The 22715-nt window shown below is 46.9% G+C and overlaps 1 protein-coding gene across 3 annotated transcripts in view; it reads left to right on the forward strand.

The window, feature by feature from the left end:
- The first annotated feature begins 14509 nt into the window (after positions 1-14509).
- Positions 14510-22715, forward strand: part of EIF4G3 (eukaryotic translation initiation factor 4 gamma 3) — a 369656-nt gene continuing 361450 nt past the window's right edge. Inside the window, exons 1-2 of one of the 3 annotated variants that reach the window (XM_063631630.1) lie at positions 14510-15079; positions 15443-15638. The gene's annotated coding sequence lies outside the window, so the exon portion shown is untranslated. Of the gene's footprint in view, positions 15080-15442; positions 15639-22715 lie in introns of those variants that run through there. The other 2 variants (XM_055261042.2, XM_063631629.1) reach the window with 2 other exon arrangements.

Raw genomic sequence — 22715 nt, forward strand, 5'->3', positions numbered from 1 at the left:
TAGAGCTGGGTGTGAGTTAGAGCTGGGTGTGAGTTAGAGCTGGGTGTGAGTTAGTTAGAGCTGGGTGTGAGTTAGTTAGAGCTGGGTGTGAGTTAGTTAGAGCTGGGTGTGAGTTAGAGCTGGGTGTGAGTTAGAGCTGGGTGTGAGTTAGTTAGAGCTGGGTGTGAGTTAGAGCTGGGTGTGAGTTAGAGCTGGGTGTGAGTTAGTTAGAGCTGGGTGTGAGTTAGAGCTGGGTGTGAGTTAGTTAGAGCTGGGTGTGAGTTAGAGCTGGGTGTGAGTTAGAGCTGGGTGTGAGTTAGAGCTGGGTGTGAGTTAGTTAGAGCTGGGTGTGAGTTAGAGCTGGGTGTGAGTTAGAGCTGGGTGTGAGTTAGTTAGAGCTGGGTGTGAGTTAGTTAGAGCTGGGTGTGAGTTAGAGCTGGGTGTGAGTTAGAGCTGGGTGTGAGTTAGTTAGAGCTGGGTGTGAGTTAGTTAGAGCTGGGTGTGAGTTAGAGCTGGGTGTGAGTTAGAGCTGGGTGTGAGTTAGAGCTGGGTGTGAGTTAGTTAGAGCTGGGTGTGAGTTAGAGCTGGGTGTGAGTTAGAGCTGGGTGTGAGTTAGTTAGAGCTGGGTGTGAGTTAGTTAGAGCTGGGTGTGAGTTAGTTAGAGCTGGGTGTGAGTTAGAGCTGGGTGTGAGTTAGTTAGAGCTGGGTGTGAGTTAGAGCTGGGTGTGAGTTAGAGCTGGATGTGAGTTAGAGCTGGGTGTAGTTCTACAACTGAGCCACATGGAATTTCCTCTCCCTAAAGAGCGTCAGGAAAGATGAGGAAGACTTTGTGAACCCTGAAAATCTGACACAGGTCTCAGTTAATTTAGAAAGTTTATTTTGCCAAGGTTGAGGATGCACACCGGTGACACAGCCTCAGGAGGTCCTGATGACATGTGCCCAAGGTGGTAGGGGCACAGCTGGGTGTTATACATTTTAGGGAGATATGAGATATCAATCAAGATGCGGGACAACTGGAAGTGGGGAGGGGGCTTCCAGGTCATAGGTAAATATGAGACAAATGGTTGCATTCTTTTGAGCTTCTGATTAGCTTCTCCAAAGGAGGTAACCAGATATGCATTTATTTCATTGAGCAGAGGGGTGACGTTGAATACAATGGGAGGTAGGTTTCCCCTAAGCAGTTCTCAGCTTGATTTTTCCCTTTAGCTTAGTGATTTTGGGGCCCCAAGATTTATTCTCCTTTCACAACTGTTAGGGAGAAGAAAGGGGATCCTTCCTTCCTTCTTTACTTCCTTCCTTCCTTCCCTCCTTCCTTCCTTTTTTCCTTCCTTCCTTCCCTCCTTCCTTCCTTCCCTCCTTCCTTCCTTCCTTCTTTCCCCTCTCTCTCTCTTTTTCTCTCTTTTTTTTGGAGTCTTGCTCTGTTGCCCAGGCTGGAGTGCAATGGAACTATCCTCATTTCTTGACCATCTCCTATGTGTCCAGTATTGTGCTAGATCTTTCTACCTCACACCTTTGCTGGAACACTGGAACTACTATAATCCCCTTCATAGAGACGAGAGAAATCAAGGCCTGCAGGGTGACTTAACTAAGGTCTCAGAACTGGGATTGGAGCCAAGGTCGATTGTTTTCTAAAACCTACACCACAGAAGTAGAATAGTCCTGGGCCCTTCTTCTCCCACATTTCTCAGTTATGATGCCAAAGAGAGGGGCTCAGGTGTTCTCCTAAGAGTAAGGAAGGCCACTCCAGAAACTCTTGTACAGGAGAGAACTCCAACCTCCCCACATAGAAGGTGTTCCTCACACCTGCCAGAGTAGGGTTACAGCCAATACCTCAATCAGCATCCATCCCTCCAGTGTTTATGGAGGACCTCTTGTGTGCCAGGAACTGTGTTGGACATACAGCAGTGAAGGTGGAGGTCACAGTCCCTGTTGTTGGAGCTTACGCTCTAGCAGGGAACAGCCATGATACAAGTAATTACAAGCCTGAGAAGTGAAGGGAGCTCCAGGCTGATAACAGATGTGGGTGTTTTACATGTATTTAAGGGTATGGGGGCCCTTTCCAATACTTTCGGTTGAGAAGGCCAAAAATGTAACTTAGTGTTCTTGGCCAAAGCTGAAAGCCAGCCACGCTATGGCATGAAATGAAAGAGGTTTCTATTTTCTTTATGTTCAAAGAGGAAGTTGTGATAGTCTCCCCAGCCATTTCCGGCTTCATAGAAGAGATAAATAAGCTAATGTTTATCGAATACTGCCTACGTGCCAGGTACTAGGCTACATAAGCTTTTTATTAATATAGTGTGATAGAATCACAAGAAAATAATCTCTCAGCACAAAAGTAGCAGGGGGAGGGGGACGATTAAGTCTGTCTAGATGGGAGGAGGGAACCTAGGAAAGTTGTCTCAGATGCCACCTGAACTAGGTTTTGTTTTGTTTTTTGAGATGGAGTCTTGCTCTGTCACCCAGGCTGGAGTGCAGCGGCGCGATCTCGGCTCACTTCAACCTCTGCCTCCTGGGTTCAAGCTCCTGCCTCAGCCTCCTAAGTAGCTGGGATTATAGGCTCCTACCACCACACCCAGCTAACTTTTTTGTATTTTTAGTGAGATGGGGTTTCACCATGTTGGCCAGGCTGGTTTAGAACTCCTGACCTCAGGTGATCCACCCACCTTGGTCTCCCAAAGTGCTGGGATTACAGGTGTGAGCCACTGCGCCTGGCCCTGAGCTAGGTTTTAAAGGATAAATTGGAGCTTCTAGGCAAGCCAGGAGCAGGAGGTAGTCTAGGTGGAGGGAACAGCAAATGGAAAGACTCGGAGACATGAAAAACCATAGCTGTTCAGGGTGCATGTCAGTGGGAGAGGGCTGGGAACTGAGGCTGCAGAGATTGGCGAGAGCCAGAACTGATGGGGCAGCAGGTGCCCAGCTGAAGAGGCTGGACTCTATCCAATATCCACATACCCTGCATGAAAGGTGAGAACCAAGCGTCTTCTTCATCTTCTTTATTCAAGTAGAAGAAAAGGCGTGCAATGAAGGTGGAAAAAACAAGGAGAGAAAGATTGCCAAATTTGGGAAACTGAAAAATGTTCATCTGCAGAATTAATTCTAAATCACTGCTATTTTCACTCTCCTGCTGGTGGGAAAAGGCAGAGCATAGCAACGCTTCAGTCTCTTTCCAGGTGTCTGGAGTATGGGCAGGCCAGGCCAGGCTGGCAGGCTGGCTCCCACAGAGATCATTGCAGCCAGCCTGGTGCTTGACGTCAGCTGTGGGCATCTGGAAATCCAGCTTCCTCTTCTAGTCATTAGATAGGAGGTAAATCAGTGTCCAAGGTTGTCCCAAGGCAGCAAGCTTGGCAGGATATTTAAATGGCATCAGGTTCAACCAGGGCCAGGGGAAGGCTGCACCACCCACGGTAGAAGGATATGGTTTCCAGATTCAGGATGAGAAGTGCGGGTGAGTGGGTGAAGCCCCTTGGCTTAGAGACTGCTGGAGGCCTGTTAGGCGTGTATTAGAGACCTTCACTGAGACAGGCCTGGTGGAGGTGCATGTCGATTTCAGCAACGGGGTAGCTTACTGGATTTGGTGTATGTGAGGGTTGCGCTAACAAGGCCTGGCATCAGCAAGGTCTAAGGCTGCCTTGCCCCCAGGTCCAGCGGCTTCCTCCTGAACATGCTGGCTGATTAGCCAGAGGAAAAAAGGAAGCCCCTGCCATGGCTCACCTCCTACATGCAGGTATTATTAATACACAGAGCCTGATTAAATGATTTAAGGCATGTCAAGAGCTTTTCCTAATGCCTGGCACATAATGAGTGCTCAGTCAATGTTAGTTGTTGTTTTTATCGGACAGACACACTAGTGGTTGGTTTCAGCTGGCTAGCTTACAGCCCTCACAATAACCCTTGGAAGTAGTAGAAATTAATAGAGTTTTTAACATTTTTTGTTTGTTTGTTGAGACAGGGTCTCACTCTGTCACCTAGGCTGGCTGGAGCGCAATGGGGTAACCAGACTCACTGCAACCTTGATCTCTCAGGCTCAAGCAATCCTCCCACCTCAGTCTCTTGAGTAGCTAGGACAACAGGTGCAAACCACCTTGCCTGGCTAATTCTTAAAATTTTTAGTAAAGATGAGTCCAGGCTGGTCTTGAACTCCTGAGCTCAAGTGACCTTCCTACCTCAGCCTCCCAAAGTGCTGAGATTATAGGTGTGAGCCACTGTGCCTGGCCAAAATTTGTTTTTTTGCAATTTAGTGAACTGAGGCACAGTGCCTCAAGGACACACAGATAAAAGTGGCAGAGCTGGAAAGAACTTCTACAACTCAACAATAACAATAACAAAATAAATAACCTGATTAAAAAATGGGCAAAGAGGCCAGGCGCAGTGGCTCACGCCTGTAATCCCAGCACCTCGGGAGGCTGAGGTGGTCGGATCACTTGAGGTCAGGAGTTCAAGACCAGCCTGGCCAACATAGTGAAACCCCCATCTCTACTAAAAATACAAAAATTAGCTAGGCGTGGTGGCAGATGCCTGTAATCCCAGCTACTTGGGAGGCCGAGGCATGAGAATCGCTTGAACCTGGGAGGCAGAGGTTGCAGTGAGCCAAGATTGCGCCATTGTATTCCACCCTGGGCAACAGAGAGAGAGAATCCGTAAAAAAAAAAAAAAAGAAAAGAAAAAGAAACTGAATGGTCGTTAAAAACACAAAAAGATGTTCAGCATCACCAATGATTAGGGAAATGCAAATCAAAACCACAAAGAGATATCACTTCACAACCATTCAGATGGCTACTATATATTATTATTATTTTTTTTTGAGATGGAGTTTCGCTCTTGGCTGGTGTGCAGTGTCGCGATCTCGGCTCACTGCAACCTCTGCCTCCCGGGTTCAAGTGATTCTCCTGCCTCAGCCTCCCGAGTAGCTGGGACTACAGGCATGCGCCACCATGCCCGGCTAATTTTGTATTTTTAGTAGAGACGGAGTTTCTCCATTTTGGTCAGGCTGGTCTTGAACTCCCGACCTCAGGTGATCCACCCACCTCAGCCTCCCTAAGTGCTGGGATTACAGGCATGAGCCACCGTGCCCAGCCTATTATATATTAATACTATATATTATAACCATTCAGATGGCTCAGACCTGTAATCCTAGCACTTTGGGAGGCCAAGGCAGGTGGATCACTTGAGGTCAGTAGTTCGAGACCAGCCTGGCCAACATGGTGAAACCCCGTCTCTACTAAAAATACAAATATTAGCTGGGCATGGTGGCATGTGCCTATAATCCCAGTTACTCGGGAAGCTGAGGAAGGAGAATCGCTTGAACCCGGCAAATGGAGGTTGCAGTGAGCCGAGATCGCATCATTGCACTCCAGCCTAGGGGACAAGAGCAAAACTCTGTCTCAAAAATAAAAATAAAAAAAAGTAAAACAAAACAAACAGAAAATAACAAGTGTCGGTGAGGATGTGGAGAAATTCGAACCCTTGTGCCTTGCTGGTAGAGATGATGTAAGATGGTACAGCTGCTACGGAAAACAGTATGGTGGTTCCTCAGAAGGTTAAATATAGAATTACCACATGATCCAGCAATCCCATTTCTAGGCATATACCCCAAAGAATTGAAAGCAGGAATCCAAACAGATATGTGTACACCTATATTCATAGCAGCATTATTTGCGATAGCCAAAAGGTGGAAACAACTCAAATCTCCCCTGGTGTATGAATGGATAAACAAAATGTGGTATATCCATAGCATGGAATATTATTCAGCCCTAAAAAGAAATATATATATATATTTATTTATTTAAGAGACAGGAATTAGCTGGGCATGGTGGTGGGTGCTTGTAATCCCAGCTACTTGGGAGGCTGAGGCAGGAGAATCACTTGAACCTGGGAGGTGGAGGTTGCAGTGAGCTAAGATCGCGCCATTGCACTCCAGCCTAGGCAAGAAGAGTGAAACTCTGTTTCAATAAATAAATAAATAAATGAATAAATAAAATAAAACATAAGAGACAGGGTCTTGCTCTGTTGCCCGGGCTGGAGTGTAGTGGTGCTGTCAGTTCATTACAGCCTTGAACTCTTGGGATCAGGCAATCCTCCTGCCTCAGTTCCCTAAGCAGCTGGGTTTATAGGTGGGAGCCACTGTGCCCAGTGACTTGGACTCTTTTTTTTTGGTTGAGATAAGGTCTTGCTCTGTTACCCAGGCTGAATTGCAGTGGCACAATCGCGGCTCACGGCTGGGCTCAATTGATCCTCCAACCTCAAGTAGCTGGGACTAGAGGAATGCACCAAACACACAGATAATTTTTTTTTTTTTTGTAGAAATGGGGTCTTGCTATGTTGCCTAGGCTGGTCTCGAACTCCTGAGTTTAAGCCATCCTACCACCTTGACATCCCAAAGCATTAGGATTACAGGTGTGAGCTACAGGATACCTGGCTGATCCTACTTTTTTTTTTTTTTTTTGAGACAGGGTCCCGTTCTGTCACCCAGGCTGGAGTGCAGGGGCACAATCATGGCTCACTGCAGCCTCGACCTCCTGGGCTCCAGTGATCCTCCTACCTCAGTCTCCTGAGTAGCTGGGACCACAGGGGCGCACCACCACTGCCTGGCTAATTTTTGTATTTTTGGTAGAGACAGGGTTTTGCCATGTTGCCCATGCTGGTCTCAAACTCCTGAGCTCAAGTGATTCACCCACCTTGGCCTCCCAAAGTGTTAGGATTACAGAAGTGAGCCACTGCACTCAGTAGGATCCTACTTCTGAATGAGAGGATAGGATCACATCGTGAGAGACACCTTAGAGAGGTTATTCCGTCTTGGCCCTGCTGCTCACTTGCTTGAGGAAATCCTTTTATAACTCTGTGCTCTATGCCTAAACCAGGAGCCTGGGAAAGGTAATCCTTGAGGGTGTTTCCAGCCTGACCAGACTCTGTAACACTTGTTAAAAATTGTGCTAACACACACATAGCAACACTTACCATCTTAAGCATTCTATGATAATACTTTTTGCTCTCTTTTGCATCCTAGTGAACCTGAACTATCTAAGGCCACAGTGGCTGCAAGGGCTGTGGTCAACTCTAGGAATTGCTGAGAGCTGTAAGAATCACACGTGCTGTGGGCAAAGAGGTAGGACAGCTTGGCCCCAGAAGTGAGAGTGATGTTAAATCAAAGAAGCTGAAACTTCGCCCTGAGGGGAATAGGGAAGGAAGTAAGGGTTGCTGAGCTGCCTACTGTGCCCTAGGCCATGTTGACAGTCTCTGCAGACAAGTTCCTTTACTTCTTGTTCTAATCTGTTAGAGGCTGACTTATCTTCATTTGGCAAATGGTCCAGAGAAGTTAGGAAACTTACTTAGGGTGATACAGCTTAGTCTATAAGGTTAGAATCCGGATCTGTCTTATAGTCATAAAAGGAACCACCATCCTCACACACCACCATATATCCCTGGGCCCTAAGGCATTTGGAAGGGCCAGCTGGCTCAGCTCTATGCGGATGAGCATTTGTGGCCCGTCATGAACATACTTGCAGTATGGGGAATGGAGCTAAATCATTACTTTTCCTACTGGGTTTTCTCTCCTTCCTCCATGTCTATTTCAGGTGGGAGCCCCACAGTCTCTTCTTCCTTTATATTTATTTTTTAAAGGCAGGGTCTTGTCTTTTAGTCCAGGCTGGAATGTAGTGGCGCAACCATAGCTTACTGCAGCCTTGAACTCCTGAGCTCAAGAGATCCTCTTGCCTCTGCCTCCCAAATAGCTGGGATTATGGTCATGCACCACCATGTTTGGCTAATTATTTATTTTATTATTTACTTATTTACTTATTTTTGAGACAGGGTCTTGTTCTGTCGCTCAGGCTGGAGTGCAGTGGTGCCATCATAGCTCACTGCAGCCTCAAACTCCTAGGCTCAAGTGATCTTCCTGCCTCAGCCTTCCCAATAGATGGGACTACAGACACGTGGCATCACACTCAGCTGTAGAGAGAGCAACTCACTAGGATGCCCAGGCTGGTCTTGAACTCCTGGTTTCAAGCGATCCTACCCCCTAGGCCTCCCAAAGCATTGAGATTACAGGTGTGGGCCACAGTGCCCAGCTTCCTCCCCACCACCTCCTTTTTTTTCTCCTCTTCCCCTCCTTTTTCTTCTCTTCCTTCATCTTCTTTGTTTTCTCCTCCTCCTCCTTCTTATCTTCTTCCTCCTCCTCCTCTTCCTCCTTTTCCTTCTTCTCCTCCTTTTTTTTTTTTTTTTTTGAGATGGAGTCTCGCTCTGTCGCCAGGCTGGGGTGTAGTGGCACGATCTTGGCTCACTGCAACCTCTGCCTCCCAGGTTCAAGCGATTCTCCTGCCTCAGCCTCCTGAGAAGCTGGCACTACAGGCATGTGCCACCACACCCAGCTAATTTTTGTATTTTTAGTAGAGACGGGGTTTCACCTTGTTGGCCAGGATGGTCTCAATATCTTGACCTCATGATCCATCCACCTTGGCCTCCCAAAGTGCTGGGATTACAGGTGTGAGCCACTGCACCTGGCCAACCTTCCTTTTTTTTTTTTTTTTTTTTTTTTTTTTGAGACGGAGTCTTGCTCTGTCTCCCAGGCGGGAGTGCAATGGCGCGATCTCGGCTCACTGCAAGCTCCGCCTCCCGGGTTCATGCCATTCTCCTGCCTCAGCCTCCCGAGTGGCTGGGACTACAGGCGCCCGCCAACACGTCCGGCTAATTTTTTGTATTTTTAGTAGAGATGGGGTTTCACTGTGTTAGCCAGGATGGTCTCGATCTCCTGACCTCGTGATCCGCCCGCCTCGGCCTCCCAAAGTGCTGGGATTACAGGCTTGAGCCACCGCGCCCGGCCCAACCTTCCTTTTTAACCTCTTTGGCCTCCCATCTCTATGCCTTAATTACCTTGGGTCTAGATCTATTCTCAGCAGGCCTTGGTGGACGTTTGCATATTTCTGTGCAGAGCATCTAATGATACTCAGGTCTCTCTGGGCTAATACAAATGGCTTCTCTTCACATAACATGGCTTTGCTTTTAAAGGCCAGTCCCTCCAGGAGGAAAATGAAAGGGTCAGAGAACTCCAGCTTGCCACAATATTTTGGAAAGTTTTTTATTTTTATTTTTATTTATTGGTGGGGGGTGGATGATGAACTTTACCCTTAGGGACTGGAAAATTTAGATTACCAAGTCACTTTGTTCAAAAAGACTTTGTCACCAGGACACAGCAAACCAAGTCTTACGGACTTAATTAAGAAACTAAGTAGTCCCCCTGGGTCCAATCCTTGGCTCACTGAGGGAAACAGAGCCATGATCCCACATGGTAACAAGCAACGCACCATCACCCAGCTATGAGGAAATGTACAAGCTTATAAGCTGAGTCTTCATCTGTCATCTAGCTCTTTGGGAATGTAGGTCTTCGACAGAGGCTGCACTGGGCTCTGGGAACAGTGGATGGCTGGACAAAGACACAGTGCCTGTCTCATGGGCTAGCAGGCCCTGCTCTAGGATACTCTTGCTTTTCTCTCTCCCTGTGCAGTGAGACTCAGTCTGGGCTCTTGTGTGACTCAGAACTTCTCCAGGGTAACACCAAATCTTTAGGCAATTCACGATTATTCAGTCATTCAGCAAATTTCACATCCTATTTATTGAGTGCTAGATGTCAGAGATATTTTAAATGACTAAGTAATCTCTGGCCAGGCACGGTGGCTCATGACTGTAATCCTAGCACTTTGGGAGGCCGAGGCAGGCAGATCACCTGAGGTTGGGAGTTCGAGACCAGCCTGACCAACATGGAGAAACCCCATCTCTACTAAAAACACAAAATTAGCTGGGCGTGGTGGTGTATGCCTGTAATCCCAGCTACTCAGGAGGCTGAGGCAGGAGGATCACTTGAACCTGGGAGGCGGAGGTTGCGGTGAGCCAGAGATCGTGCCATTGCACTCCAGCCTGGGCAACAAGAGCGATACTCTGTCTCAAAAAAAAAAAAAAAAAAAAAAAAAGGCTAAGTAATCTCCCTGCATAAATGAAAAAAAAAAAAGCTAAAACTTATCCAAGAATTACTATGAGCCAGGGACTGAGCTAAGTGTTTTGCATTTGTTTTATTAATTAATTAATTAATTAATTTCTTGAGACGGAGTCTAGCTCTGTTGCCCAGGCTGGAGAGCAGTGGTGTAATCTCGGTTCACTGCAACCTCCACCTCCTGGGTTCAAGCGATTCTCCTGCCTCAGCCTCCAAAGTAGCTGAGATTACTGGCGCCGCCACCACGCTCAGCTAATTTTTTTTATTTTTAGTAGAGATGGGGTTTCACTGTGTTGGCCAGGCTGGTCTCAAATTCCTGACCTCGTGATCTGCCGGCCTCGGCCTCCCAAAGTGCTAGGATTACAAGTGTGAGCCACCACGCCTGGCCACATTTGTTTTATTTTTTATGATAACTCTAGGAGGTAGAACCTCTTTATTTTACAGAGGAGAAAACCAAGGCTTGGAGAAATTAAGTGCATTCTCCAAGATCATACAGCTAATCAATGGTAGGGCTAAGAATCAAACTCAGGTTATTTGCTTTCAGTGGCCACACTTGTGGAGAGTGCCCTGAGAGTTTTAAGCATCCACTGCCAAGGGGATCTAGAGGAAGGGTCCCTAGTTCAGCTTGGGGAGTGAAAAAAGGCTGCCTTGAGGAGGTGATGCTTGAGCCAAACCTTGAATCAGGAATTAGCCAATTGGCTAAGGGGAGTGAGGACAGTTTAGGGATACAGGGAGCAGCAGCAGGCTGCACATGGGCCCCAGGGCAAGGAGAATGGTTTCATTTCCAATAGACCAAGGTAGCTGCAGCTCTGGATTTGAGGTGGAGTGTGGCAGATTGGAAGCAGAGCCCAGACTCTGAAGGACCTTAGATTTAGATTGGATCCTGAAGGTGATGGTAACAGGAAAGTTAACAAAACCAGCTTTTCTTGTTGACAATACCTCTGGCCATAGTGGGTAGGTTGCTATGTTGAAGGCAACCTGGCAAATCAGACCTAGAGTCAGATGCCTTGGGTTTGAATCCCTGTACATTTACCTAAAAGTTATGAGAATTTTCACATCTTTGAATCTCAGTTTTTAAATTTGTAGAAGCAGGGAGTGGTGGCTCACACCTGTAATTCCAGCACTTTGGGAGGCCGAGGTGGGTGGATTACTTGAGCCCAGGAGTTTGAGACCGGCCTGGATTACATGGTGAGACCCCTGTCTCTACAAAAAAAATACAAAAATTAGCTGGGCATGGTGGTGCGAACCTGTAGTCCTAACTACTCAGGAGGCTGAGGTGGGAGAATAACCTGAGCCTGGGGAAGTCGAGGCTGCACTGAACCGTGATTGAGCCACTGCACTCCAGCCTGAGATCCTGTCTCAAAAATAAATAAATAGGCCGGGCACAGTGGCTCATGCCTGTAATCCCAGCACTGTGGGAAGCCGAGACGGGTGGATCACTTGAGGTCAGGAGTTTGAGACCAGCCTGGCTAATATGGTGAAACCCTACTTCTGGCCAGGCGCGGTGGCTCACGCCTGTAATCCCAGCACTTTGGGAGGCCGAGGCGGGTGGATCATGAGGTCAGCAGATCGAGACCATGGTGAAACCCCGTCTCTACTAAAAATACAAAAAAATTAGCCGGGTGCGGTGGCGGGCGCCTGTAGTCCCAGCTACTCAGGAGGCTGAGGCAGGAGAATGGCGTGAACCCGGGAGGCGGAGCTTGCAGTGAGCCGAGATCGCGCCACTGCACTCCAGCCTGGGTGACAGAGCGACAGAGCAAGAGACTCCGTCTCAAAAAAAAAAAAAAAAAAGAAACCCTACTTCTAAAAATACAAAAAAATTAGCTGGGTGTGGTGGTGCACACCGGTAATCCCAGCTACTCGGGAGGCTGAGGCGGGAGAATCGCTGGAACCCAGAAGGTGGAGGTTGCAGTGAGCTGAGATCGTGCCACTGCACTCCAGCCTGGGAGACAATGAGACTCTGTCTCAAAACAACAACAAACATATCTAATATCTAGATGTATATTATATATATTATGTATATATGCTGCTTGATATTTCTATATTTCTATATATATATGCAAGTGAGGTCTTGACTTGAGCAAGGCCACTCTTTGGGATGAAAGAACAGAACTCTACCTTTTTGACTTTGTTCCCTACAAACTTCCTCCATTGATTGCCTGTGGCCAGAATCTTATCAGGGACTTTTACATTATTTTGCCCAAGGTCTATCAGTTTTAAAACAGATAAGCTTCATAAAGTGCTTAGCTAAGACTGGCACACAGTAATTATCTGATGCTTGTAGCTATTATTAAGTTAGAAAATGAAGCTAGTTCAGAAAAGAATAACAATTAAGCAATTATCAGCCTGTTATCACCCTAGTGTAAATGAGAAGTCAAATCCTTTCCTTGGAACAGTTTTGATCGGGATAAGGATGCCTGAGATTTCAGAAAATGAAAGGAGAATCTGGGGAACTGAAGGACCACTAGGGAATTCTTCCTGGAGCCAATCATGCCTGGAGAGGAGCAGAAAATCCCATCCTAAATAATCAGGTGTTACAGGCTGGGCACGGTGGCTCACGCCTGTAATCCCAGCACTTTGGGAAGCCAAGGCGGGCAGATCACGAGGTCAGGAGATCGAGGCCATCCTGGCTAACACAGTGAAACCCCATCTCTACTAAAAATACAAAAAGAAAAAAAAAATTAGCCGGGCATGGTGGCAGGTGCCTGTAGTCCCAGCTACTTGGGAGACTGAGGCAGGAGAATGGCATGAACCCACGAGGCAGAACTCGCAGTGAGCTGAGATTGCGCCACTGCACTCCAGTCTGGGCGACAGAACGAGACTCTGTCTCAAAAAAAAAAAAAAAAAAAAAAAAAAAAAAAAAAAAAAAATCAGGTGTTACAAATCCAGACAGTCTTAAGATGCCACAGTATGAAGTAGCTGCTGTCTTCCAGTCTGGAGATGGGGATAAGGCATCCTTTTCAGTGTCAGAAACTGTGGAGCTCTAGCTAGAAAGATACCGTAGGGGGTTGTGGTATCACTCTCTTTCAGATGCTCTTTTATCCTAGAAGGAGCATTTGGGGCTCCCAGGGATTGTCACGAATTAAGCATCCACTATGTGTAGAGCTTTATATGAATTAAAAACAAAAGGCCAGGCGCGGTGGCTCACGCCTGTAATCCCAGCACTCTGGGAGGCCGAGGCAGGCAGATCACCTGAGGTTGAGAGTTTGAGACCAGACTGACCAACATGGAGAAACACCGTCTCTACTAAAAGTACAAAATTAGCCAGGCGTGGTGGCACATGCTCTAATCCCAGCTACTTGGGAGGCTGAGGCAAGAGAGTCGCTTGAACACGGGAGGCGGAGGTTTCCGTGAGCCGAGATCGTGCCACTGCACTCCAGCCTGGGCAACAAGAGCGAAACTCCGTCTCAAAAAACAGCAACAACAAAATAAGGCAGTGTGTGAAGCAGGATAGCAGGAGTCAGAACTAGACTCTAATCTTAGCTCTGCCAGCCACACTGTCCGTGCGACCTCGGGAAAGTCTTTTGTGCTTTTTGAGCCTCAATTTTCTCAGCTTTTCTGTTGTTTGATGGTATTGAGCTTCCCCAGTCTCAGTTTATTCATTTGTAAAATGGATACTACCTATTTCACAGGACTGCTTGAGATAACAAAGGGTACAGCGCTTAGTGCCATGTCTGGTAACTATTATATTAAAACTTGATTGCTCCATGATGCCTGCCATTTTTTTTTTTTTTGAGACAAAGCCTCACTCTGTCGCCCAGGCTAGTGTGCAATGGCACTCTCTCGGCTCACTGCAACCTCCGCCTCCTGGGTTCAAGTGATTCTCCCGCCTCAGCCTCCCGAGTAGCTGGTGCCTGCCACCACGCCTGGCTAATTTTTTTTTTATTTAAATTTTTGTATTTTTAGTAGAGACGAGGTTTCATCATGTTGGCAAGTCTGGTCTTGAACTCATGACCTCAAGTGATCCACCAGCCTTGGTCTCCCAAGGTGCTGGGATTACAGGCGTGAGCCACCGCGCCCGGCCGATGCCTGCCATTTTTTCCCATTCAATGCTACTGTGCTTAGGACAAGGCGCCTGCTAAGGAGTAGGGTGTGCGGGGTTGGGGGTGGGAGTGATCTTGGCAGGTCTAGCTGGGAAGAAAATCCTTATCAACAAATGTCACCCAGCATAGGACATCGGGGAGCTGATCACTGGCGCCTGGTCAAAGGGCGCTCCAGTCCTGGGGAAGGCCTAGGTTTGAACCCATTCACAGAGCTCAGTTAAGACTGCTGATTAGATATGGCGGCTCAGATCATGTCCCCAGCCAATATGGGAGGCGGCAAGGTTCATCCAGATGAAGGTGGCATTTAGATTTAGGCTCTGTCCTTTCTCGATAGGGTGACCTTGGGCCAGTCACTTTTCCCCTGTGTCCTCTGGAAATGGGGCTCCTCATTCACCTCTCAGAGCGTCTGAGGAGGAAGTGTCGACACAATGGGTGTGAAATGCGTGGGTTACAGGCCGGCGGGCGGCATTGGTTATGCGAAGTCCCCGCGGGGGGTCCCTATCCAACGAGTTCCATTCCGGTTAAGCGGTTCCCTCTCCAGGGGTTTCTCGCCTCGCCGCTGCCTCTCCGCCCCTGCGAGCAGGGCTCAGCGAACAGCCGACTCCGGCGCCATTACCATTGTTCTTCGAGGCTGGGCCGCAGGGGAGGACTCTCGCAAGCCAGACCTCGCCTTTGGTCTCTCCCTCCGCCCCGCACCCGCGCCGCTGTAAGTCGGCAAAGTCCCTCTCGCCGATCTTTGCCGAGGAAGCGAGTTAGCCCCTGAGCGCTCCCGAACGGCGGCCGAGGACGCACCCGAGCATCTCCGAATAATCCCGACCCCTAGCAGTCTCCGGAAAGAGCCGAAGAGGCTTCCCACCCTCGGCTTCCCGAGCCATTCCGAAAAAGCCCGAAGTTTTCCGAGCAGCCGTCCTGCCGGACTGCTGGAGGCGGCCACAGCGCCATGTTGGATGCTCTGCTCGTTGAGTGAAGAAAATCCACCGGCATCGCCTGAGCCCCGCTACCGAGAAGGGCGCCGCTTCCTCCGGGGAGGGGGATAAAGATCCCCCGCCGCCGGCCCATGAGGATATTGCCGTGAAAGGTCCGGTCTCTCCGCCTCCTGCCCCCGCCGGGTCCGGCCCCCCCCCTGGGGTCGCGTTGTCACGGAGACCGGCAGCCGGTGGTGCTGGCCCGCGGGGCGGCTGCTGCTGCCGGCGGCGGCGGCGGCGGAGGCGGCGGCGGCGGCGGCGGCGGCGTCGGGCGTGTGTGACCGGCCCCGGCCCCCTCCTCCTCCTCCTCCCAGGCTCCCCCCCGCCCCCCGCTCCCGCCGCCTCCCCGGGTCTGCCCCCATCCCGCTCCCCCGCTGCCCCCGGCCCCTGCACCCCGGCGCGCCCGGTCCCGCTCTGGGGGGGTTGGTGGCTTCGCTTTGCCATGAGTTTACCGCAGAAACCGGCTCTGAAATCAGGCACAGCGACTGCAGCAGGAACCGGACCCGGCACCGGAGCGGCGGCGGCGGCGGCAGCAGCGGTACCGCCTCCTCACCCGGCGGCGGCGGCGGCGGCGGCGGCGGCAGCGGCGGCGGCGGCAGCGGCGGCGGCGGCGGCGGCGGCCCCCCCTCCTCACCCGAACATCAGGGCCCTCCAGACCCAGGCGCCCCAACAGTATCCTTTTCACCTTCCTGTCGGCCCTTCGGTTCCCGTCGTCGCAGTCCAGAGGGACCCCGCAGCCCAGGTGACCCTCCTGCCGGCCGCCACAGCCCAGCCAGGAAAGGGACAGCGGCTCAAGCCCCTGCATCGGGCTAGGGCGGAGCTTTTGGGGTGCCCCGGCAGCAGCACTGCGGGGGGACCCCCATACCCTCTGCAATACTGTGAAAGCTAGCTCCACTTGGCCATGCTTCTGCAGCCCCTTCCTTTTAGAGCTTGGGGTCCCTTCTCCCCTCCTCCCCTAAGGTACCCTCCCCCACTTTATTGGGCAGAATTTGCTTGGTGCCTGGGACCAACCCTGCAGGGAAGGCTTTTCTCTGGTTGTTGTGAGGATTACACCCTCCTACTCTTCACCTCCCCTCAGCTCCCCCTACAGCGGGACACAGTGGGCTTCCCTAATTATTATTAGTACATAATAAACTTTATCGGTAAATTTCTTGTTTGAAACTAATCAGCTCGTTTCCGAGGTAAGTTGGATTTTCAGTCTAAGGTGAAAATGTACAGAAAGCAGTTCCTCTGGATAATTTTTTTTGGTAATGGGAGAGTTGTGATGTGGTTTGTGGTAGAGATCTGAGGAGGCAGTGTGACGCCGGACGCTTCCCTGTCTTTGACCTTTTTTAAGGAAGAGGAAGTTCACTGACATTACCCATCACCCACAAAAGTCTCACTTCTTGGAAGATTTGTGTTAGGCTGAATATTTTTAATGGGCTTTAATTTACTCCTCATAGACCTGATGTCTAGAGAGTTACCAGGGCTTCTGGAGGAAAGTCTAGTATTGAATATTTCTAATTTCATGTTATTTGCTCGATTGTAGAATATTGGACAGCTTTGATTGAAAAGACTTGGTGATGGGGTATTTTAGTCAAAAACTAGCCGGTGAAGGTAAAACGTTGAATTAATGAATTCCACGGAGATTCAGAAAGGTATTGCGTACCTGAGAATAACATTTCATCATGCATCACCTCCTTCCTACACCCACTGTATTTGTGTAAATCAATAAATAATGATTGGATGTTAGATGTGTTGTGTTTTTGTGTTTGTGTCAGCGTGCGTTTGACTTTTAGAGATTGTAGGATGTTTGAGCAAGTAAGAAGCTAACTGCTGTGAGGCCGCCAGATTATTTCACAGTCTAGTTTGATTCTTGTCTGTATAGATTACTTTGAGAAGGGAAAGCAATCTCCCTTCTAGAGTAATTTCAGGTCATTGTTTGTTTTCTGCCAAGTGTCATTTTTTCTGTTCTTTAAACCTAGTTCATGTTTTTCAATCCAGGCACCGTGGTGCAGTGTAAAGATAAATTCCATTCCAGTGTGACGTGTGTACTGATTTCATAATGTTTTTATCCTGCATGATTCTGTTCAATTAGGAATTGTTCACCGATGAGAAAGTGTGGTGATAACTTAAGCGTTGCCTATGGAAAACCTGGTTGGTTTTGGTCAGTGTCTCTGGGATGGGGGAAGGTTGGCTGGTTTGCCTACTTAAAGGCAGAATTCAGTGTTGAATCTCTTAAACCTGTCTTTTCTTACTACTTTGTGAGTTTAAATTCCTTTCTAATTGCATTTTTTACCTTGATTGCCTATACTCGGTTAGGACTTTTAAGTTTCTGAATTGTGTCACCACGTAAATTACTCATTACCTGCATCTTTGAGCTGTTTTGGCAATTAAACAGAAATGAAAGGAAACCTATAGTAGATGTCCTTGATGTACAGAGTAGTAAGGACTGCAGTGCTGAATGTGACACTGGTGAATTGGGTGGCTTTTTGGGACACAAAGAGCTGTGTTTCAAGCATACTTTTTCTCAGTGCATTTCATAGAGGACTTATAAAAGCTCTGAGTTGGTTGCAACATTCAAGTAGTTACTAAAGCTGAAACTCAATTTTCTTTTGAATAAAAAGCACTTGTTAAAGAGATAAATTTAAGTGTAATTTCCAGTGTAGATAATTTTGAACCAATTTTAGTCATATGGAACACTTACTTTTGTGTGGCTTTAAGTTTTTACTTTGCCTCATGCCATTGAAGCTGAAATTAATCTTCCTCTTGATGTGTTTCACAGCTCTTATTGTTTTCTCTTTGCTTTTACACACTGAAAGGTTATAATTGCTAAAATAGAAAATTTTGTTATATAAACAGTAAATGAAGTATAGGTTGTAGATTACATCAGAACACACCAGTGGTGAAGTGTTATCAACTGGTAATGGGGTATTGATTAAAAAAGGATTGAAATAGAGCAGTTCTACTTTTCTACCCTGAGGGAGTTATGGGAATTTGTATTTGACGCAAGTGGTCATTGTTCAATAAGGTGATAACATTTAAGCATCTTGGCAGGAGCGCATAGCTGGAGTTGCACTTTTCATGGCTTGAATAGATCTCCAGACCCTCAAAATAATGTGGGTATAGTTGTGTTTGCATTGAATTAATAAATTCGGACAATTTTATTTATTTATTTTTGAGACAGAGTCTTGCTCTGTCGCCCAGGCTGGAGTGCAGTGGTGTGATCTCGGCTCACTGCAACCTACGCCTGCTGGATTCCAGCAATTCTCATGCCTCAGCCTCCTGAGTAGCTAGGATTACAGGCGTGTGCCACCAGGTCCAGGTAATTTTTTGTAAGGCGTGATCAGCATCCCAAAGTGCTGGAATTAGAGATGTGAGCCACTGCATCTGGCCAGACAGTATTTTAAATTTGTAAAAATACTAAAAAGATTTGCGTGGCACTATGTTCTTCATTTATACTTAGTGTTCAAGTGACAAATCAGAAATGAGGAGAAGTGTTAACAGTAACGGATTTGAGTGTAAACTGGCACCTGCTTAAAAGTAGGCATCAGTATTGCATGGCAGGGACCAAAAGGCCATTTCAAGTAGTGGCCTTTGGCTTAAAAGAAGCAGATGACTGGGGGCTTGGCAGAGGGAAGGCCAGGATGGTCGAGGTTCGAAGAAGAAAAACTCTGATATGAAAAGTGCTAAAGGAATGGAGAAATAGGCTTAGGGTTTTCATAACATAATCCAGCATGAAGTTTATAGGTTATGAAATTAGTACTTTAAACTATTTGCCTTGAGATATGCTTACCCTAACTTCCCCGTATGAGGTTCCAAGAGGCTCTGTGGAGAATCTTAACAGTGATTCTTAACCTTTTCTGGGTAACAAACAACTTTGATGAAAGCTGTATAGACCCTTTCCACAGAAAACTGTGCATACATAGAAACTGTTGCTTACATTTTTTGGGGGGTGGGGGGGTTCTTGGGCCCCCCCTTAAAAACCTAGTCCTTTAGACTGAAATTGCTCACCCTTCAGATAATTCAAGATAGATGAGTTTGAATTTAGGTATCCAAGTAGTTCTGACTTAAAAAGAAAAACTTTGCAGTCTGTTATGAATACGCAGTGTTCTCTCTATATGGAAAGCCTTCAGGGTATAATTTCTCTCAGGGTTGCTGACACTTCTGGGGAGTCTAGTTACTGTTTTGGGGCAGCCAATATAATTAAGAAAATCAGGCAGTGGGTTCTTAGCAGGAGCTAAATTTAGGAAAGACCTGTATCAACCGGAAAATACCTCGTGTTCTTAGCTAGTTTGTCATAGATATATGACATATATATTAAAAACCACTATTCCTGTTGCTTTTTTTGGTATTATAGTTTTCTTTTTTAATTTCTGTATTGATTTTCAGTTTTATCTTACAGGCTGAAGCCAATAACATTTTCTGTCTTCTTTTTTTGCCTCTCTACCAAAGCTAAATCTGAATAATTAATAATAGTATTTATTGAGTTCCTACTATCCTGGGAGCCAGACATGCATAATCATATTTAATTCCCAGGGGAACTTTAATAAAGTAGTCGGTATTGTCGTATTTTATAGATGAGGAAACTGAAGTGCAGAGAAGTAAAGTAATGTTTCCAGGGTTCTCGTAGTAAATGGTGGTCTGTGATTCAGACTGGTATGACTGACTCCAAAGCCCATGAATGCCTTTTTTACTATGCTTGGCTGTTTCTCACCAAGCCTGTGTATGGGAATGGGAGGAAGAATACTCTCCTATATTTGAGAGCCAGGGGAAGGTCTGTATACAGAAATGAGGTTCTGTGGAGTAATCTAGAACACAGTGATACTGTACTTTGTTTTAATTAGTTCATAGTCACATACTGCTAGACAAGTAGCTTATCTTTACCTTATTGAGCCTTAAGACATAGGCCTTTGGTTGAGTGCATGTTCCTGCTTGTTCAGAAGTTAGCAAGGCCTCAAGCAGAATACCATTATAATTAGCAACTAGAATTCTGTAGCTCATATAGTGGCCAGCAGTCTTTCTGCTCCTAAGCCCCACCATCAATAAAATGTCAAATATTGAGTACAGATCCTCCCATAGGAGAACAGAGGGCAACAGATACAAGATGGAGATAAGGAAGAAAGTTTCTCAGATGCTTGAGTTATAGCTCAGCTGCTGCTACTTCGTGTCCTGGGTTTATGGGTTTCACAAGAAGGTATTTTCTATACCTGATCTTAGCTAGAAAGTCAAAAAGTGATTACAGTGAAGTATTTTCTATCAAACCATGAGAGTTTAAACCAACTTAGGACTGATGCATTGATTTTCCGTATTGGGGTTTCTGATAACATCTTTAAATTTTTTTTTTTTTTTTTTTTTTTTTTTTGAGACGAGTCTTGCTCTGTCACCCAGGCTGGAGTGCAGTGGTGTGATCTTAGCTCACTGCAACCTCTGTCTCCTGGGTTCAAGTGATTCTCCTGCCTCGGCCTCCTGAGTAGCTGGGATTACGGTGATGTACTACCAAGCCTGGCTAATTTTTGTATTTTTAGTAGAGACTGGGTTTCACCATGTTGACCAGGCTAGTCTCGAACTCCTGGCTTCAGGTGATCCGCCTGCCTCAACCTCCCAAAGTGCTAGGATTACAGGCATTGAGCCACCACACCTGGCCCTGATCTGGCAAAACCCGGTCTCTACTAAAAATACAAAAATTAGCGGGGTGCGGTGGCACCTGCCTGTAATTTCAGATCAGGAGGCCAAGGCAGGAGAATCGCTTGAACCCAGGAGGCAGAGGTTGCGGTGAGCTGAGATTGCACCACTGCGCTCCAGCCTGGGTTACAGAGTGAGACTCCACCTCAAAAAAAACAAAATCAAAGGTCTTCTAGAAAATGTTTGAAAACCACATCTTTTTTTTTTTTTTTGAGATTGAGTCTCGCTCTGTTGCTAGGCTGGAGTGTAGTGGCACGATCTTGGCTCACTGCAACCTCCGCCTCCTGGGTTCAAACGATTCCCCTACCTCAGCCTCCTGAGTAGCTGGGACTACAGGTGCGTGCCACCATGCCTGGCTAATTTTTTGTATTTTAGTAGAGACGGGGTTTCACCGTGGTCTCGATCTCCTGACCTCGTGATCTGCCTGCCTCGAGCTCCCAGTGCTGGGATTACAGGCATGAGCCACTGTGCCCGGCCGAGACCCACATCTTAAATCAATGGAGAGGATTCCTGTAATCCTAGCACTTTGGGAGGCCGAGGCGGGCAGATCAGGAGATCGAGGCCATCCTGGCTAGCATGGTGAAACCCCATCTCTACTATAAAATTAGCCGGGCGTAGTGGCAGGCACCTGTAGTCCCAGCTACTTGGGAGGCTGAGGCAGGAGAATGGCGTGAACCTGGGAGGCGGAGATTGCAGTGAGCCAAGATCGCTCTACTGCACTCCAGCCTGGGTGACAGCGAGACTCTGTCTCAATCAATCAATCAATCAATCAATAAATGGAGAGGATTGCCACATTTTGCCATTTATATTGAGGCTTCAATAGATGTGGCAAGTTTATGAATTCATTAATTCAGCACCCACTGTGTGCTGCTACACTCAGTGCTAGATGTAGGATTGAAGAGCTAAGGTAGAAATCTTTGCCCTCAAAGAACTTGGTCCTTTTGGGTAGAGGTGGGTAAACAAAATGTCATGAAGCAAGTACAGTGATAACTGTGATAACTCTGCTGTGAGAGTAGTCTGGGGAAGGAGGAATTAAGGCTTTCTAAAAGAAGTTGACATCTCAGCTAAATTAGAAGAATGAGTAAGAATTAACCTAGGTTTACATAGCTTTCTCTTCTGCTGGCCTGCTTTTTCCAATTCCATTGCTGCTGCATAGAATTTTAATAAATGGATTTCAGTCACGTTTCAGGCTTTTTTTTTTTTTTTTTTTGCTAGAGAAGGTACCAGAGAAAGTGACAGTCAAACACAAGCTAAAAATTCAAAGTATTTTCTGTATCATAATCTGAGGAATTAGTGTATGAGAAGTAGATACATACCTGATCTGATCTGTGGTGGGTCTGTTCCTGGTCTCCTTCCCAGTGCATCTCGTAATATCCTTGCCCTTTTAGTACTAGACTTTGGCTTAGAAACAGTACTTGCTAGTCTTAAAATAGAAGTAGATTTACCTTGGTGTATTGAGAAGTGCACCTGATTTGGAGGCAAAAAATCTGGCTTTGAGTTTGGCTCTTTCATTGTAATAGATATCTTATTTTAGACTAGCCATGTAACTGCTCCAGGCATTGGTTATTCCTTCTCTGAAATGTAGGGGTTAGACTCATTCAGTGACCTTCTTGAATTATAATTGCTTATGATTGTCTTTTGAGATTTGTGTTATTCTTGCAAGTAGAGGGGAGGGATTTACAGAAACCAGTTAATAGTTTCTTTGTCTGATGGTAAGTGACATGTTCTGTGGTGGCTTATTGATATTAGAAGATACTAACATGGGGCAGAGGCAAAGCAGCAGTTTGCTTATATAAGCTACTTCTGGTTTTTGGCTTGTTAATGTTAGATTCAGCCAAAGAGACTGAAGCACCTCTATAACTTTAGTGGTGAAGACTGTATAGTTAGTTGTGAGATAGTGGGAGACCATAAAATAAGGTTCCCATGGTCATTTGCTGGCTTGTTCTGGGTGATGGTACAGTTAGTTCGTTATGAGATATGAGGGAAAGTAAGTTCTGGAATAAACTCCCGTGGTGCTGTGGTGAGACACAATCTATTTTTACCTAAGGAATAATACTTTGAGCTAATATAATAGGAAACTAACTA

Source organism: Symphalangus syndactylus, chromosome 22, assembly GCF_028878055.3.
Source record: "Symphalangus syndactylus isolate Jambi chromosome 22, NHGRI_mSymSyn1-v2.1_pri, whole genome shotgun sequence".
Taxonomy (NCBI): domain Eukaryota; kingdom Metazoa; phylum Chordata; class Mammalia; order Primates; family Hylobatidae; genus Symphalangus; species Symphalangus syndactylus.